The sequence below is a fragment of the Cavia porcellus genome, unplaced genomic scaffold (assembly GCF_034190915.1).
Source record: "Cavia porcellus strain 051 isolate PalLab524CR breed Dunkin Hartley unplaced genomic scaffold, mCavPor4.1 scaffold_18, whole genome shotgun sequence".
Taxonomy (NCBI): domain Eukaryota; kingdom Metazoa; phylum Chordata; class Mammalia; order Rodentia; family Caviidae; genus Cavia; species Cavia porcellus.
The window spans coordinates 70,547,680-70,554,700 of NW_026947501.1; the positions used below are offsets into that span (position 1 = coordinate 70,547,680).

General features: G+C 53.5%; 2 pseudogenes; both read right to left on the reverse strand.

The window, feature by feature from the left end:
• Positions 1–56: 56 nt before the first annotated feature.
• LOC134471531 (basic proline-rich protein-like) lies at positions 57–2,818 on the reverse strand (annotated as a pseudogene).
• Positions 2,819–4,574: 1,756 nt separating this feature from the next.
• The window catches only part of LOC134471534 (basic proline-rich protein-like), a 5,455-nt pseudogene continuing 3,008 nt past the window's right edge, over positions 4,575–7,021 (reverse strand).

Here is a 7,021-nt window from a genome sequence, read left to right on the forward strand (position 1 = left end):
GGTGATGATGGTGATGATGCTGATGGTGGTGATGCTGGTGATTTGGGTGATGGTGGTGGTGGTGGTGATGGTGGTGATGGTGGTGATGGTGGTGATGGTGGTGGTGGTGGTGATGGTGATGATGATGGTGATGGTGGTGAGGGTGGTGATGGTGGTGGTGGTGGTGATGGTGACGGTGGTGATGGTGGTGATGGTGGTGATGGTGGTGATGATGGTGATGATGCTGATGGTGGTGATGCTGGTGATTTGGGTGATGGTGGTGGTGGTGGTGATGGTGGTGATGGTGGTGATGGTGGTGATGGTGGTGGTGGTGGTGATGGTGATGATGATGGTGATGGTGGTGAGGGTGGTGATGGTGGTGGTCGTGCTTATGGTGGTGTTGATGGTGGTGGTGGTGATGCTGTGATGGTGGTGATGGTGATGATGCTGTTGATGGTGGTGATGGTGGTGATGGTGGTGGTGATTGTGATGGTGATGGTGGTGGTGGTGGTAGTGGTGATGGTGGTGGTGGTGGTGATGGTGATGGTGGTGATGGTGGTGGTGGTGCTGGTGGTGGTGATGGTGTTGATGGTGGTGATGGTGATGGTGGTGATGGTGGTGATGGTGGTGATGGTGATGGCTGTGATGGTGATGATGATTGTGATGATGCTGATGCTGGTGATGCTGGTAATGGTGGTGATGGTGGTGGTGCTGGTGATGGTGGTGATGGTGGTGGTGGTGATGATGATGATGATGGTGGTGGTGGTCATGGTGGTGGTGGTGCTGATGGTGGTGATGGTGGTAAAGTTGGTGATGGTGGTGAGGGTGGTGATGGTGACGGTGGTGATGGTGGTGTTGGTGGTGGTGGTGACGGTGGTGGTGATGGTGGTGATGGTGTTGGTGGTGGTGATGGTGATGGTGATGATGGTGGTGATGGTGGTGATGGTGATGGTGGTGATGGTGATGATGATGGTGATGATGCTGATCCTGGTGATGCTGGTGATGGTGGTGATGGTGGTGGTGGTGGTGATGGTGGTGATGGTGGTGATGATGGTGATGATGGTGATGGTGGTGATGCTGGTGATGGTGGTGATTTTGGTGATGCTGGTGATGGTGGTGGTGATGGTGATGGTGGTGATGGTGATGGTGGTGATGGTCATGATGGTGATGATGGTGGTGATGATGGTGATGGTGGTGATGCTGGTGATGGGGGTGGTGACGGTGATGGTGGTGATTGTGGTGGTGATGGTGATGGTGGGGGTGGTGATGATGGTGATGGAGGTGATGGTGTTGATGGTGGAGGTGGTGATGGTGGTGATGGTGGTGATGCTGATGATGATGGTGATGGTGGTGATGGTGCTGGTGGTGGTGATTGTGGTGGTGGTGTTGATGGTGATGATGCTGGTGATGGTGGTGGTGGTGGTGATGGTGTGGGTGGTGATGATGGTGATGGTGGTGATGGTGGTGATGGTGGTGGTGGTGATGGTGGTGCTGGTGGTGATGGTGATGATGATGGTGATGATGTTGATGGTGGTGATGCTGGTGATGGTGGTGGTAGTGGTGAGGGTGGTGATGGTGATGATGATGGTGATTGTGGTGATGGTGGTGATGGTGGTGGTGGTGATGGTGGTGCTGGTGGTGATGGTGATGATGATGGTGGTGGTGGTGATGGTGATGGTGGTGATGGTGGTGATGATGGTGGTTGTGATGGTGGTGATGGTGGAGGTGGTGGGGATGGTGGGGATGGTTGTGGTGGTGATGGTGGTGGTGCTGGTGATGGTGATGATCATACTGGTGGTTTTGGAGTTGACGGTGGTGGTGGTGGTGATGGTGGTGATGGTGGTGGTGGTGATGGTGATGATGATGGTGATGGTGGTGATGGTGGTGATGGTGGTGATGGTGATGGTGGTGATGGTGATGATGACGGTGATTATGCTGATGCTGGTGATGCTGGTGATGGTGGTGATGGTGGTGGTGGTGGTGATGGTGGTAATGGTGGTGATTGTGGTGATGGTGGTGATGGTGATGATGATGGTGATGATGGTGATGGTGGTGATGCTGGTGATGGTGGTGGTGATGGTGATGGTGGAGGTGGTGATGGTAGTGATGGTGGTGCTGGTGGTGATGGTGATGATGATGGTGGTGGTGGTGATGGTGGTGATGTTGGTGATGGTGATGATGCTGGTGATGGTGGTGATGGTGGTGGTGATGGTGATGGTGATGGTGGTTGTGATGGTGGTGGTGATAGTGGTGATGGTGGTGGTGGTGGTGGTGGTGATGGTGGTGATGGTGGTGGTGGTGATGGTGGTGGTGATGGTGGTGATGGTGTTGGTGGTGGTGATGTTGATGGTGGTGATGGTGGTGATGGTGGTGATGGTGATGGTGGTGATGGTGATGATGACGGTGATGATGCTGATGCTGGTGATGCTGGTGATGGTGGTGATGGTGGTGGTGGTGGTGATGGTGGTGATGGTGGTGATTGTGGTGATGGTGGTGATGGTGATGATGATGGTGATGATGGTGATGGTGGTGATGCTGGTGATGGTGGTGGTGATGGTGATGGTGGAGGTGGTTATGGTAGTGATGGTGGTGATGGTGATGATGATGGTTATGGTGGTGATGGTGGTGATGATGGTGGTGGTGATGGTGGTGATGATGGTGGTGGTGGTGATGCTGGTGGTGGTGATGGTGGGGATGGTGGTTATGATGGTGGTAGTGGTGATGGTGATGGTGGTGATGGTGGTGGTGGTGGTGATGATGGTGATGGTGGTGGTGATGCTGATGGTGGGGGTGGTGATGATGGTGATGGTGGTGATGGTGGTGATGGTGGAGGTGGTGATGGTAGTGATGGTGGTGATGGTGATGATGATGGTGATGGTGGTGATGGTGGTGATGGTGGTGATGGTGATGGTGGTGATGGTGATGATGACGGTGATGATGCTGATGTTGGTGATGCTGGTGATGGTGGTGATGGTGGTGGTGGTGATGGTGGTGATGGTGGTGATTGTGGTGATGGTGATGATGATGGTGATGATGGTGATGGTGGTGATGCTGGTGATGGTGTTGGTGATGGTGATGGTGGAGGTGGTGATGGTGATGGTGATGATGGTGATGATGATGGTTATGGTGGTGATGGTGGTGATGATGCTGGTGGTGATGGTGGTGATGATGGTGGTGGTGGTGATGCTGGTGGTGGTGATGGTAGTGATGGTGGTGAAGGTGATGATGATGGTGATGATGGTGGTGGTGGTGCTGATGGTGATGATGCTGGTGATGGTGGTGATGGTGGTGATGGTGATGGTAGTGATTCTGGTGATGGTGGTGATGCTGGTGATGGTGGTGCTGGTGGTGGTGGTGATGCTGGTGGTGATGGTCATGGTTGGGGTCGTGATGATGGTGATGGTGGTGATGGTGGTGATGGTGGTGGTGATGATAGTGGTGATGGTGGTGATGGTGATGATGATGGTGATGGTGATAGTGATGGTGGTGGTGGTGGTGATGGTGGTGGTGGTGGTGATGGTGGTGATGCTGGTGATGGTGGTGGTGATTGTGATGGTGGTGATGGTGGTGATGGTGGTGATGATGATGGTGATTGTGGTGATGGTGGTGATGGTGGTGGTGGTGATGGTGGTGATGGTGGTGATGGTGATGATGATGGTGATGGTGTTGATGGTGGTGATGATGCTGGTGGTGATGGTGGTGGTGCGGGTGATGGTGATGATGATAGTGATGGTGGTGGTGATGATGGTGGTGGTGGTGGTGATGGTGGTGGTGGTGGTGAAGGTGATGATGGTGGTGAAGGTGGTGATGATGGTGATGGTGGTGATGGTGATGATGATGGTGATGGTGTTGATGGTGGCGATGATGCTGGTGGTGATGGTGGTGGTGCCAGTGATGGTGATGATGATAGTGATGGTGGTGGTGATGATGGTGGTGGTGGTGGTGTGATGGTGGTGGTGGTGGTGAAGGTGATGATGCTGGTGATGGTGGTGATGCTGGTGATGGTGATGGTGATGGTAGTGATGCTGCTGATGGTGGTGATGCTGGTGATGGTGGTGGTGGTGGTGGTGGTGATGGTGGTAGTGATGGTCATATTGGGGGTTTTGACGATGGTGATGGTGGTGATGGTGGTGGTGGTGATAGTGGTGATGGTGATGATGATGGTGACGGTGGTGATGGTGGTGATGGTGTTGTTTGTGATGGTGATGATGGTTGGGATGGTGATGATGATGGTGATGGTTTGATGGTGGTGATGATGGTGGTGGTGATCGCGGTGATGGTGGTGGTGGTGATGTTGGTGGTGGTGATGGTGGTGATGGTCGTGATGGTGATGATGATGGTTATGGTGGTGATGGTGGTGATGGTGGTCATGGTGATGGTGGTAATGGTGGTGATCATGATGATGATGGTGCTGGTGGTGATGGTGATGATGATAGTGATGGTGGTGGTGGTGGTGGTGGTGATGGTGGTGATGGTTGTGATTGTCGTGATGGAGGTGGTGGTGATTGTGGTGATGGTAGCGGTGGTTGTGGTGGTGATCGTGATGGTGTTGATGGTGGTTGTGGTGGTGATGGTAATGGTGGTGATGCTGGTGGTGATGGTGATGGTGGTGGTGGTGATGGTGGTGAGGGTGGTGATGGCGGTGATGGTGATGGTGGTGATGGTGGTGTTGGTTATGATGATGGTGATGGTAGTGATGATGATGGTGTTGGTGATGGTGATGATGATGGTGATGGTGGTGATGGTGTTGATGGTGGAGATGATGCTGGTGGTGATGGTGGTTGTGCCGGTGATGGTGATGATGATAGTGATGGTGGTGGTCGTGATGGTGGTGGTGGTGGTGATGGTGGTGGTGGTGGTGAAGGTGATGATGATGGTGATGGTGGTGGTGGTGATGGTGGTGGTGCTGCTGATGGTGATGATGCTGGTGATGGTGGTGATGGTGGTGATGGTGATGGTAGTGATGCTGGTGATGGTGGTGATGCTGGTGATGGTGGTGGTGGTGGTGGTGATGGTGATGGTGATGGTCATGGTTGGGGTCGTGATGATGGTGATGGTGGTGATAGTGGTGATGGTGGTGATGGTGATGATGATGGTGATGGTGATAGTGATGGTGGTGGTGGTGGTGATGGTGGTGGTGGTGGTGAAGGTGATGATGATGGTGATGGTGGTGGTGGTGAAGATGGTGATGGTGGTGATGGTGGTGATGGTGGTGGTGGTAATAGTGGTGATGGTGGTGGTGATGATGATGGTGATTGTGGTGATGGTGGTGATGGTGGTGGTGGTGATGGTGGTGATGGTGGTGATGGTGATGATGATGGTGATGGTGTTGATGGTGGTGATGATGCTGGTGGTGATGGTGGTGGTGCCGGTGATGGTGATGATGATAGTGATGGTGGTGCTGGTGATGGTGGTGGTGGTGGTGATGGTGGTGTTGGTGGTGAAGGTGATGATGATGCTGATGGTGGTGGTGGTGAAGGTGGTGGCGGTGGTGATGGTGGTGATGGTGGTAATGGTGGTGATGGTGGTGATGGTAATGGTGGTGATGCTGGTGATGGTGGTGGTGCTGGTGATGGTGATGATGCTGGTGATGGTGGTGATGGTGGTGATGGTGATGGTAGTGATGCTGCTGATAGTGGTGATGCTGGTGATGGTGGTGGTGGTGGTGGTGATGGTGGTGATGGTGATCATGATGGTTATGGTGGTGATGGTGGTGATGGTGGTGGTGATGGTGGTAATGGTGGTGATCGTGATGATGATGGTGATGGTGGTGATGGTGATGATGATAGTGATGGTGGTGGTGGTGTGGGCGGTGATGGTGGTGATGGTGGTGATGGTGGTTACGGTGCTGGTGGTGGTGATGGTGATGGTGGTGATGGTGGTGATGTTAGGGATGGTGGTGGTTGTGATGGTGGTGATGGTGGTAATGGTCGTGATGGGGGTGATGGTGATGGTGGTGGTGCTGGTGATGGTGATGGTGGTGATGGTGGTGGTGGTGGTGATGATGGTGGTGGTGGTGATGGTGATGATGCTGGTGATGGTGGTGATGGTGGTGATGGTGGTGTTGGTGATGAGGGTGCTGGTGGTGGTGATGGTGATGGTGGTGGTGGTGGTGGTGGTGGTGATGGTAATGATGATAGTGATGGTGGTGGTGGTGGTGGCGGTGATGGTGGTGATGGTGGTGATGGTGGTTACGGTGGTGGTGGTGGTGATGGTGATGGTGGTGATGGTGGTGATGGTAGGGATGGTGGTGGTTGTGATGGTGGTGATCGTGGTAATGGTCGTGATGGGGGTGATGGTGATGGTGGTGATGGTGGTGATGGTGGTGATGGTGGTGGTGCTGGTGATGGTGATGATGCTGGTGATGGTGGTGATGGTGATGATGGTGATGGTAGTGATCCTGCTGATGGTGGTGGTGGTGGTGATGGTGGTGGTGGTGGTGGTGATGGTGGTGGTGATGGTCATGTTGGGGGTCGTGATTATGGTGATGGCGGTGATGGTGGTGATGGTGGTGCTGATGATGATGATGGTGATGGTGGTGGTGGTGAAGGTTGTGGTGGTGGTGATGGTGGTGATGGTGGTAATGGTGGTGATGGTGGTGATGGTGATTGTGGTGATGCTGGTGATGGTGATGGTGCTGGTGATGGTGATGATGCTGGTGATGGTGGTGATGGTGGTGATGGTGATGGTAGTGATGCTGCTGATGGTGGTGATGCTGGTGATGGTGGTGATGGTGATGATGATGGTTATGGTGGTGATGGTGGTGATGGTGGTGGTGATGGTGGTGATGGTGATGATGATGGTGATGGTGGTGATGGTGGTGATGTGGTGACGGTGATGATGCTGGTGATGGTGTTGATGGTGGTGATGATGGTGGTGGTGATCTTGGTGATGGTGGTGGTGGTGGTGATGGTGGTGATGGTGAAGGTGGTGACGGTGGTGATGGTGATGATGATGGTTATGGTGGTGATGGTGGTGATGGTGGTGGTGGTGATGGTGGTAATGGTGCTGATCATGATGAATATGGTGATGGTGGTGATGG